The sequence below is a fragment of the Hesperophylax consimilis genome, chromosome 10, assembly GCF_061612785.1.
Source record: "Hesperophylax consimilis isolate HC1 chromosome 10, BYU_Hcon_1.0, whole genome shotgun sequence".
Classification (NCBI taxonomy): Eukaryota; Metazoa; Arthropoda; class Insecta; order Trichoptera; family Limnephilidae; genus Hesperophylax; species Hesperophylax consimilis.
The window spans coordinates 19,840,068-19,852,777 of NC_142845.1; the positions used below are offsets into that span (position 1 = coordinate 19,840,068).

The following is a 12,710-nucleotide window of genomic DNA, read 5'->3' on the forward strand; positions in this document are numbered from 1 at the left end:
ACTTATCTGATATCCGGCGGAACTAATAAATTATTAATTCAATCCAATAATAATACTCTATTTAATTTTTCTAACCTAAATTGTTCTAAATATTTTGCTATTTTTTTTACATTAGCTCAAAACAGGAGGCCATGAGGAAAAAAAATACTCAAGGCATATGTCATCTTTGGGAATGCTGTATGAAGGGTCTTTTTAGGGAAAGGAAGGCGAAAGAGTTCTGGGAAAGAACAATATATGACGCGTTGCTAGGAATTTGGGGGGTCAATGCTAATTATTGATGTACTGACACCAAACACAGACTAAAACCGAAAACAATCAATTGCACTAAAAACACAATGTTATATTTTTATAATTATTTCAACATAGTATAATAATAATTACATAATTTTATCGATACTTCTAAAATTGTACAGTATTTAAATGAAATCCCAAGCATTGGAGATCCCAGTGAGGATATCATTATTTCTATTTGTTACTTAAAAATGAAAGATAATAAAACATTTACTATCTTTAATTTTTAAGTAACAAATAATAATAAAACAGTTGTTCATTTATTATTATTTCCTATTTAACATAGGTAGGTTTAATAGGAGTAATATTTTAATTTATCATTGCAAAATAACATAATAAACCTAAACAAAACATGAAACATGAAAAGAATAAGAATCTCCTTCTTTTATCTTATATTATCTTATTATTCGATGATTAGTATGACATTGATGGGTATAACCTATAAAAGTTAAAAAATATGTATTCCAATAAAATGTAATATTCATTCGAGACTTGTAGAAAAAGTCAATAGGAGTTCCTATATAAATAAAAATCGAAATTTTTACCCGATACACTATATAGGTTACAAATAAAATCATTAGAACTCTGAATTCAAAATTCAAGGTCGACTAAAGTGAATAAAAAAATGGCCGAGTGGAATGAGGCGTTGTCCCTGACTGAGACTGAGATCCTGGGTTCGATTCCCAGCTGCGACAGTTACCTATTTATTTTCTGTATATTGTTCTGTTTCACGCTTTGCTTAGACGTATTTGTATTATTGAATTCCTTAATGATTTATATTACATTGGTAGGTACCTATAACCTTCAAAAGTTGTTCCAATTAAATTAAATACTTTAATTGTTTAAATTAACTATGTATTTTTAACCTTTATTGATCAGAAAGGCTTTCATTAAAAAAAGTTAATTTTGTAAAAAGCTTACATATTTGTGTGAGATTCAACTACCACTTGGAAACGTCGATTTATTTTGATGTTGACCATAATTTACCAACATTTTCAACATATATGGTCATTATCAAAATTTTCCGGCTTACCTATAAATCATTTTTAGACTAGTCAAATATATTATTTTCATTGCGAATAGTTTGAAATGAGTTTAAATAACTATATTAAAAAAATTATTTATGACTACACTATAATTTGTGTAGACATCCTTTATGAAAAGCAATTAAGTGATATATTAGGACAATAATCACGCAATTTATTTTTAGCTATTACCAGTAAAAGAAGGAAATTATTTACTCACCCAAAAATAACAACGCTACACTAACTAGATAACTGTTTAACTTTTAGTTTTATTCTTATTAAAACAAATAAAATCGAGTAGGTACTTTTAGTGAAAATAATCAAAAAAGATACAGGAATGTCTGTGTCACGAAAACATTTTTACATTGCGTATTTCTTCAATTTTCTCACTTTCTGTAACAGCTCATATCAGAAAGTTAATATCCCTGCGATCTTTTACGGTATTATTACATTTCTCGAGCATTTTACGGCAAATATTCGATATAAATATTTTCATCTTTTAAATTTTGACATGAGAGGACCAACCAGAAAATTCATTCATCAGTAAGCCACCCCCTCTCTATATATTACTACCTAACAATGCCCACACATGCCTTAGCATTTTACTAGACGCGGAATTTATAATAAAAATCCATAAAAAGGATAATAGATACGGCGTTCGCCAGGAAATATATTTCAAAGGTTAAACGAACTACAAATAAGTAAGTTTTTCAAATTCAAAAGTCTTTTTCGGAGTTCTTACGATAAATAATGTTGCTTTATTTTCACTACAAATCACTGTAATTTGTCATATTACCTGAAGTAAATTTATTTTTTTACTATAGAAAAAAAGTAATTACACGTAAAAATCGTATTTACATTGCGTTTTTACATATCAAGAGATTTTAATACTAGGTACTCTTCTATAGAAGCGTTAGCTTGTTTTTGGAAGAGGATTGCGCAGTAAATTATTGTAGTTGTTTATAAGTAATTAATAATATGATAAGTATTATGTGTTGTAGTAACTATATAGTACAGTGAGAAAGTAAAAAATAGTAATAAGTGTAAATAGTTAAAGCAGATAAGTTATATACTGTATTCAGAAAATGGGTGACATGGGTAATTTTTAAAAGTAATTCAGGTTGAAATAGTGTTTTTTTGAAAGGTTTGTTTTTAAAATATTTTTTCACATTGTTCGAAGTTTGGATTTTGCAATTAATTATCTTAAAAAGGAAGTTCTAAATGTCAGTTTGGTATTTAAAATAATGTTTTATGGTATATATTCAAAAAAGAAAAGTTACATCATTTACAAAAAAAAATGTTACAATTTATATAAAAAATAGTTTTGTATATAAAAGACTTCGCCAATAATTAAGTTGAGCGTGTGGTGTACAAGGAGTTTGTTATTTAATTATTTTTATTTATATGCTACATTATTCAGTCTGTTTTTAAGGTAATGTTTAAAATCTTTTAAATTATTTTTATCTTACTGATTTTTTCTGGTAATGAATTGAAAAAAATTTCTACTTACTAAGGTATTTTAATCGAATTTCCCTATTGTTTAACATTTTGGAGTTGGGAGAATTGATGCTTGCTTAAGATAGCTTTTTTTTTAAATGGTGCAGTTATATTTATAAAATTGTTTTTGTGTGATGGGTAATTTTGCATGTTATGAAATTTCAGTGAAAAAAAAAATAATACATGAAGCCGTTTTACTAGGAAACTTTTTAAATCTCATTTAAAGTAGATAATGATCCATAGTTAATTTTTTAAGCGCAAGTGAAACAATTATTATAACGTCTTCCAAAATTTTTAGAATATATATCTTAAAAAGACAATTATTCACATTCTTCAAAATTTTATGTTTTATTTCTAAATTGCTTGGAAGCATTTTACTTTGGGAGAACGATATCCTTTGAAGCGAATTTTAATTTAAATGCAATGTTTATTGCAAACTTAAAAAATTAACAAAAACGGCATTGAGCACGTAGGCACTTTAAGTTTACTTCAGGGCTGTCAATATAATTGTCAAAATTATTTATAAATAAATAAGAATAAATACACATGCTGTAAATAAATAAGTTTTTGCTTATGGAATACTTTAATGTCGAGTCATGTACCTTTTTACGCTTGGGTGAAGACTATTTTTAAATACAAAAGAATAGTAGGTATCTACTAAAATAAGTGCGTCGTTTCTCAATTGACATTTTTCGTGAAATTAAATGTGACGTAAAACTGATTTATGCGCCTGACAAACGATAATACCCAAAAATAATGGGTCGTTAAGGGTATTTAAAGCCTTAACATTCTTAACCGTTGCGAGATACGGCGTTTTGCAATATTTGATGACATTAAGAAACCACTTTTTTTTCTCAATTTAACAAGATTTTGGGAGAAGGATACTAAGCGGAAGCCGTTAAAACGGAGGGCTGCTAGAGAGACGTAAATTCCACAAAAAGTCATGTAGCGTTTTTGTGTTAAAAATTATGGCCGCTTTTTATAAGAAAAATATGCTTTGACGCTATAAGCACAAACATTTGTCGTGTTAAATCATTCAAAAAATGCTATTTTCTGGAGACCAAAAGACCGGCAGTTTTTAACCCGCTCGATGTATTCTTTTAGCTTCCACGGAGAGAAACCCGAATGAAATAATGTTCATTTTTATCAGAAAAACTTTTCTTTAACAACTTTTGTAGGTTATACCCATTAATTTAATATATCATTAAATATGAAAAAGTTAACGGCCTCTATTTGGAATCAAACCAGGGATCTCTGTCTTACCGGGACAAGATCTTTAACCACTCAACCACTGCGAATTATTATTCGTCATTTTTGTCGATCTCATATTTCAAATTCAAAATTAACAATATTATCATGCAAAAATTTTACCCATATTTTTGACAGCTATGTTTTTAAATGATTACAAAGTCCTTAATAGTTGGTTTGTAACTGACTGAGGATTTTTCTTCCCTCCCCAGGGAACGGAATAAGCCGCGCTAACAACTAAACCAAATTCCGATGGGTAGGACCGACCAAAATTTTGTAGAATGCGTTGTTATCGACGATTGTTGTGTTGTGACGTGGGTTAATTTCCACTTCATTCATGTATTCATTCAACAAAACAAAATTCAAATTCGAATGGATATATTTAAAAAAAGAAAGTCAAATCGACTCCGTTATGTTACCAGTTCCAAACAGCCAGATCGGTAGCACACCTTACCCTAACCACCCCCTTCTCCAACATCCTTCCGTCAAACAACGTTCATGATTTAATGATGATATAGTCACTTCGCTCTTGGTACATAGGTATGCACACTTGAGGTATAACATAAAATAACACAATTAGCCTTACTAAAGAAAAACCACTTCACATTCGTTACAGTGTTTTTGTTACATATTGTATAAAGACTATAAAAGTTTAGATTCCAGGTGGTTCTAGTAAAAAAATTTTTAAACTGGCAACTTTGGATTTTCCACCGACTGACACGTGAAATTCCGGTCTTGTAAAAATTGGGTTATTTCAGACACATTGTTCTTTAATTGACTGTTACCGCGTGAATTTAATAAGAATTCTACGAAAGTGATGTTTTTTAAAAACACAATTTTTGAATGTACGTGTGTAAGTAAATATTTCATAATCTCATTTAGGTTGTTGTTATTCACTGGGAATTGTTATAATACTTTTTTATAGCAGCCTCCCTAATAATAATGAACTTGTTTTTAAAAATTTCGCCTTCTCTCAATTTCTCATCGCTTAGAGTAAAAATAAATATTTTTTTTTTTTTCATTTTTTTTTGTTTGAAATTAATATATTCCAATACATAAATATCAAAGCCGGTTTCAAATACAAAAATTTTAAAGGTAAGGTAATCAAATTTTATGTAGTACTTTTAACCATATGGGTTAGGAAAGTATTTAAGTATTTAAGAAATTATTATCTTTAAAAAGAAGAAATATATAGCATACGAAATACCTTGAAAATATTCCAAAATTCGATAAAAAATTTCAATTTTATAAAAAATATAAACAAGCCCCTTTGGCTGTTTAAACCATGTATATATATCTTTCTAAGAACTAATAAATAAATAAATAAAATAAAAATCTTATGTCAGTTTCTATATTGGTAATTTTTTGACATTTATCGTCGTTTATCAAGTGAACAAAATTTTCATCCAGTTTTTTATAAAGACCGTATATATTTAAAAAATGCTATTCCATGCATTTTTAAGCGACGAATAATAAATACGTACCTATTATGTAAAAGTTCTACGAAGTTTGCAGTAGGCTTTAGATTTATATACTTGCTAGACGTTTTAATTGCGTATAGCCTACAGTAGTAATACAGCTTCCTGCATTGTGGTGCCGTGGCCACTTGTCCCGCAGATTTTAGGATAGGCGGAAGCGGAAGTGAATAACCTATTTGAAAGCTTTGACAACATTCCGTATCGCTAGCGGTTAGCTCCAGAATACTCAGATAGAGTGTTGTTCCGAGTCACTTATTAAATCCGCACTACATTACCGCCCTCACTCTATAAAGTCAAATTAAATTCAGTGCAATAACTCGAAATTGTCGTGGTTAGCGATCGGTTAAGTGCAATTGTTCGGATGTAATCGGATAACTCAGAATGGAAAGGCTTTGGTAACTGCTGTTCTGGACTCCTATTACTGTGATCACAGATGGTACCACACAGACTTCCCTAGATATTAAATGAGAAGAAAGGGATATGAAGATAAAAAGCATCTTCACATTGTCAGTATTCCTCAATATTTGGGCGGCCACGGCTATTCTGGATAAAGTAGTATAATATTGAGTAAAAAAAACTTACCTCATAAAGTTCACTGAGGTCAATATTTATTTATTAGCTGTACCCCGGCAAGCGTTGCTGTGGCTCCTTACAGATCTTTTAAGAGCATTCTCAAACTTTCCGGAACCTTCTAGACTCACCGACCATCTCCGCTATTCAGTTTGGGACTATATACGAGTAGAACCTTCTTGAACTTTCTCCTTCCAGAACCTTTTAGAGCATTCGGGAACCTTCGTTAACTTCCTAAAACCTTCCAGTCTCACCGACACAGTCAGCGGGCCCAATCTGGAGCTTTCCTGGCCTTCCCATAACAAAGCACGTTTTAGTCACCCACTCCCACCCTCGCTTAGCTACCCCACACCAAACTCTCTTACTTTCGATATGACACCAAGGGCTATCTAGCATCATAACCACCGTTGGGTGGCAGTGGCTGGTTTTGAAGAAAAGTAGGTGGGTAGGAAAACACGGGTTCTTTTTTATAATATATATTAAATTAGATTACAAATTATAAGAGTATACCAAATACATATTTTTTCCTAATTATTTTACTACTCCATAAGGTTAGCTCCAGGAGCTCGTGTTTATGGAAGGAGTATATACATACATAAAGAAAATAATGCTTAAAAAGCCATGTGCAAAGAACATATTATTATTTTTTGTTTGGTTGTATGCCAAGCGGGCTATTAAATGGGTATTAAGAACAAAATATACCTAAAGTGGCTATTGAATATTATACATTATATTTTTTTAAAGCTCGAAATAACTTTATACTGAATATGAAACAATAACAACAAACGTAATTCAACAAACAAATTATTATAATTCAATATTCAAATTAACTACCAACGTAATTCAATATTCACAAATTACAGAATTAGTTTTGGAAAAAATATAACACTAGCCAATTTTTTTTTAAATGCTAGATAGTATATATTAACCAAACGTATATTAAGGGTAGAATATGTAATTTTCTAATTTCAGAGAGTTAACTTGCTTTTTGTTTTGTTCACATTTCAATGTTTCGGTTACATTTATTTTGTTTTTGAACAATAATATATTGTACCATCTCATTCCTAAATAGAAGGATTGGTGCTGAGCCGTGGTCGTTCTTAGCATTAGAATAGCTATCGAGCCATTTATGGCCAGATATGGGTCGATAATTTGATATTTCGTCAGGGCTGCCTGATTTAAAAACGGATGTTACGATAGATTTAAAAAAAACGGAATATTCCATTATTCGAACTTATACGTGTAATTGGAGTAATTAATAAATTGTAGTACCGCTTCAATATTTCTACTGTGACTCCATCAAATCTTGGTGCAGAACCTAACCTTTAAAATCATTTATAATATTTTCAATATCATTTATAGTTACCGGTAGGAAATCAGACAGGTTATTTGGTTTAAGACAATCCTTTTTGAAATGACCTATTTTATATTTTAAATAAACACTAAGCTTCTATGATTTTATGCAATTCGCTATAAATGTAATAATGTTCCTAACTTTTGACAATGTCGGCTAAATAAAGAAATACGAGTAACGATGTCAGCATCATTATTTCATCGAAGCCATTGATATTATCAGGCAGTAATTTTCTTTGCAATCTTAAACGAATTTTCGAATCTATTGCGCTCGTACGTGGGCGAATATATGTACCTATAATCTTTGCTGTAGATTATCCAGCGGTTACCGGACATTTCTCCGCTTATATCCGAGCGTAATAACGTCACTTTTTTTTCTCCATAACTCTCCGTGGCTCAGTACGCCGGACCCTGTCTTATAAGAGAAGAAACTAAAAGAGAAAATCAAAGGCGAGAAGAAGAAGATGCTTGATCTGCGATTAAGAAAAATACAGAATGTGAAATGTAGTAATAAAGAAGGGAGTGCTGATTCAAAATCTGATAAAAAATAAACATATCTGCATTTCTCATGTTTTGAAAAAACGACGTTTAAAGATTATTTGACAAATTTTTAAATTTATCACTGTTCTAGTATCATCTGTCTTTTTCGTTTTCATGGAAAACTCGTGAGAAGGAAGATGGCGATCTTCGATGAAGCGCACACGACCTCTCTCTGGGACTAATATAAAGATGATATTTTTTTCTATAATCAGTATAAAAGAGTTTGTTTTATAAAACAAAATGTGCTAACTTCAAATCTATTAAATTTATATTCAAAATATGTAACTAAGGTGAAATGAGATAAATAGCAGATGTGGTTTTTTAACAAGATAAAGTTATTGAATTCACGGATATTTCTACATTTTTTAACTAAAAATTGCGATTTTCATAAGTGTGGTTCTTTTGAATTATATGAGCGATAAGTCAGCGAGGCGTGGAACTGGCAGAGGAAGGGTGAATGAAAAATGTTTGCTGTAAAAAGAAGATCTCTGAGGTGTATGTATCGTAGCATGCGTTGTATGGCCGTATTACAAATATGGAGAATCGGAAAAGATGGAGAGTATTTGCCAAGACCGAGTTTTTATTGGCGGACCGTCATCTCTGCCTATCCTTGCGGAGAAACGGCGTGATGGTTAGTTAGGTATTTAGAAAACATGCAAGTCTGATATTAGAGTAACGAGCAAGATAAAGAAAGTAACAGTTTACATTGTTTGTACATGTCGAGTAGATGAACGGGAAAAGAGTGCCAGGAGAATAGATTGTGCGGCGAAATCGATTTATTTTTTTTGTCTAGGATATCTGAGGAAGTCATGACACCGCACATAATACCACACAATAGTCCCAACTATTCCCAACCATCTGGAGCCAGTGAGACTATGGCATATCCAATTGAGGTAAGTTGTCAGGCTGAAGGTAGTGGAGAGGGGAAGGAAATGGGAAGGGGGAAGGTGGCAAAGAACCTGGTTATTCAAATCTGGTTACCAAACACGGCTAAAACCATTTCAAGCAACTTTTAAATTTTTTGAATGGTGGTCTTATACCAGGGCGATTCTGAGAGTTCTTCCGCTGTGGAAAGTGCCGCAAAAATAACCCACATTATTTTAAATGATTAAAATGTGAAATAACACAAATCAATCAAATAAAATTGTGCACGCCGGAATTGGAACCCGTGACCTCCTTGGTCTACCCCTCTGTGGAAACCGGAAATTCATAGTCAGTAAGTAGTATTGAAAACGACTTATTTTGCAATTAACGAAATTTCGAAATTAGCCGAAAGAACCAAAGCGCAGGCAGCCCAAAAGCTGAGTTCGTAAATCGCCTTTCGGAGTATCAAACTCTTATGCTTGGATTCATTTCCCAGATAAACTAGAACTGATGACAAACAAAGCAAAACTCATCTCGTCGTAAAATCATAACCATAAAATAAGTATATTGGTTGAAAATCTCATTTAAGAGATGACTTTTGGTACGAAAATTCTATAGTAGGTACATACTCGTATAGTAGGTACAAACTCGTATTGTAGGTACATACTCGGATAAAAATGTTGGTTTTCTTTGAGCTTTGGCGTAAGTATGGATTTATTTTGTCTTTTTTTAATGTTTCGTACAAGTCTGAACCTTTTCTCAGCCCACAATGTTATTATTTAAATATTTTAATTTTTTTATCAAATGTGACAGTGGTGGCTCGTGACTTTTTGGCATACTTGAGTGCTAATATTACAAAAATGGAATTATTGATGTTTTTGTAGCTAAAAGCGATTTTTGATTTTTATCCAAAAATTCAATTTTTTGTATGAAGATTTTCGGGAAATTTCAGTTTGGCCGTGCGCCACACGGATTGACAAAAAAAAATTGCTTTTCAGCTACAACAACATCAATAAGACAATTTTTGTAATATTAGCACCATAGTACACCAAAAATTCACGAGCCGCCACTGATACTAGGTGACCTATGGCGAAGGGCGTAATGAATTATTTTCACGGTTTATTTATTTAATATAATTTATTGAGTTTATGTTCTTTTTTAAATATATTATTTTATTCTCGCTACTGAATTCTGTTACTAGATACGATTTATTGTTAACTTATAATTACAATAGGGATGTTAGGTTTTTATGGTAAGTACGATGTGTTTTTAATATTAAAATAGTGGCTTAACATCACAATATATTATTTGTGAAAAAATGTGGGTAACGGAGTAATATTAACAGTTTTTAATGAATAAGCTTACGTTTAATATTATATAATGTACTTACATAATTAAATATAAGTTACATGTGTAGTATATACTAATTCCTTTATTTATTTTTTATAACGACGGACAAATTCATAACTAGAAAACGTTTTCCTATAGATAAATGTAACTGAAAATAGTTTAGCCCCCAAACTATTGACATTACGCTTTTAACTTGCTGTCACGTAACTGTTCCTTTGCCGCAAGGCAGAAGAGAATAAACCACATTTCTAATCAGCTGTCAAATTATTAGAAGGAAATAGCCCTCAATATTACTTGTCTTTTCTTATAATCCTCGGTTTAATTAAGAGTATACGAATATAACTAACAATCCTTCCATTATTAACACAATAGCAACAAAGCATCTAATAAAAGCAAATAAAACATCCCAACAACGAGGACTTTATAACACGGTCACTTTACATCTTTTCGTTTTCACAATTATATCTACTAACGAATTTATTAATACGTGATAACATTGGGCAGATATAATATGCAATTAATTTACGAGTGGAAATACGAATTCAGCAAATATCTGTCAGTTTTCGATCAGTAATCATGAATACTTAAGTGTACAAAATTAAATAAGCCTATTAAATTAATAGTAAGTAAAAAGGATTGGAGATGAAAAGAAAATGAAGTTAAGAAATACTGGTTTAAAGTAAAGACTTATTGAAAAAGGAAAAAAAAACTCTTGTAATTCGCGAATCGCATGGAATAGGAGAAAATCGTATTATAACGAAAAAAAAGACAGAAACGGAGAGTTTTCGAATGAAAAGATAAAGAAATTCATTTTTATGAAAATCTGAGTGGAAATCGAAGGATATTTAGAGATTTTTTCCTTTCAAGGAAAATCAGTATTATTTGTTTTTACGTGATTAGTTTCCATCGTTAATTAATATTTTTTTACGGACGGGAGATATTAATGAAATACTGAACATAAAGAAAGGTATTTCTCGTACTTCAATTGTTTAATCTACCATTCTTTTCGTTTATACTGCTGTATTTAGAAATTCCATGCAGAGAATACTTTCAGAGAGAGAGAGAGAGAAAAATAGCAGTGAATCTGGGTCTAAACGAGATCTAACTCAATGTATTTTCTAGTAATCCTTCCACAAATTACTATTAGTAAATGACATGTGACAACAAATATGTAGGATGAAGTCGTATGGAGAAAAATGATTTTTATATATATATATATATATATAAATAACAAACAATATAAAACAAAATGAACCTTTGTCTGTCCAACTGCGAAGGATTCCCGTTTCAGTACAGCAAATTGTGTATTTAGTGCATAATATTCTTACAATGGAATGGCGATGCTGTCAAAACAAATTTTGAGAACTTTGTTGATTGCCTTCAAAGTGACAGGATGGTTTCTTTATCCTTGAAAGAATCGCAAAGATATAATTTATTACCAAGGTCAATTTGGATAACATTAGTAATTGCATTCAGAACAGATGAATGGTTTTTTTCGGGACATCACAAGTCTGAGATTCTTTCCAGGGTATTTTGGAGAACATTTACAATTGTATAGTTAGGATTTCCACATTTATAAATCAGTATAAGATATATGAACCCTATAGTACTATATTTTTAGAATTTCTTAGGTGATAGAAATTACACATTACTAGACCAGAATATATGCAGTATGACATATGAATTTTTAATTTTAAAATTGCGAATCTTTATTTATTAAATGGCTAGTCATTATTATACAGTAATTGAAATAAAACCGAGAAAAAGATTCGCAAATTTAAATTTAAATAATAACAACAATGAAGATCTAGTATTAGGAACAAAAATAACCATTTTTAAACTTGAAATAAAAACTGACATTAGATCCTTATCTCTCAAGTATAAAATAGCCTTTTGGAAGATAAAAAATTTAACATAATATTATCAACGCTATTATATATTTTCTCTATCTAGGTACTTAAATAAGTACTAAAAAAAAAAAAAAAAAAAAAATATATTATTGTTACTTTTTTATAGAATATGGGGAGATTAGCGCAATCCCAAAATCCCAACAACTAGATTCCAATAATAAAGATACAAATAAAAGTTAAAATGTTTAAAAAGTTTTATTTCATATCATGCAGCCGGGCGTTCATTGACTTTTCATTGGATGACGTTACCCGCCTCACAAGACGATATCTGTTCTGAGACTATAAGACGTAATTTATATTAATTAAAAAAAAATATTCCCAAAACTATACAATAAAACAATTACAGTATCTGAATAACAAAATAAAAAAGTCGTTTTTCAATAGGAATCAATTAAAGAAACTTGAATTTTTGCACATTTAACCGTACAGTTTTTTAAATACATTCTCATTTTAAAACAACATTTTTGGTAGAATTGTCTACATATTCGACTTGAACATAAGATAAATGTCAGTGATTTACGAGAAATAACTGAATAAGGCTATCTCTATTATCTGTGCAAATACGCACCGAAACCAGAAGTTTT

General features: G+C 30.7%; 1 protein-coding gene across 1 annotated transcript in view; it reads right to left on the bottom strand.

Annotated features, from left to right (window-relative positions):
• The window catches only part of LOC149420430 (5-hydroxytryptamine receptor-like), an 864,571-nt gene that overhangs the window by 585,434 nt on the left and 266,427 nt on the right, over positions 1 to 12,710 (bottom strand). The window lies entirely within an intron of this gene.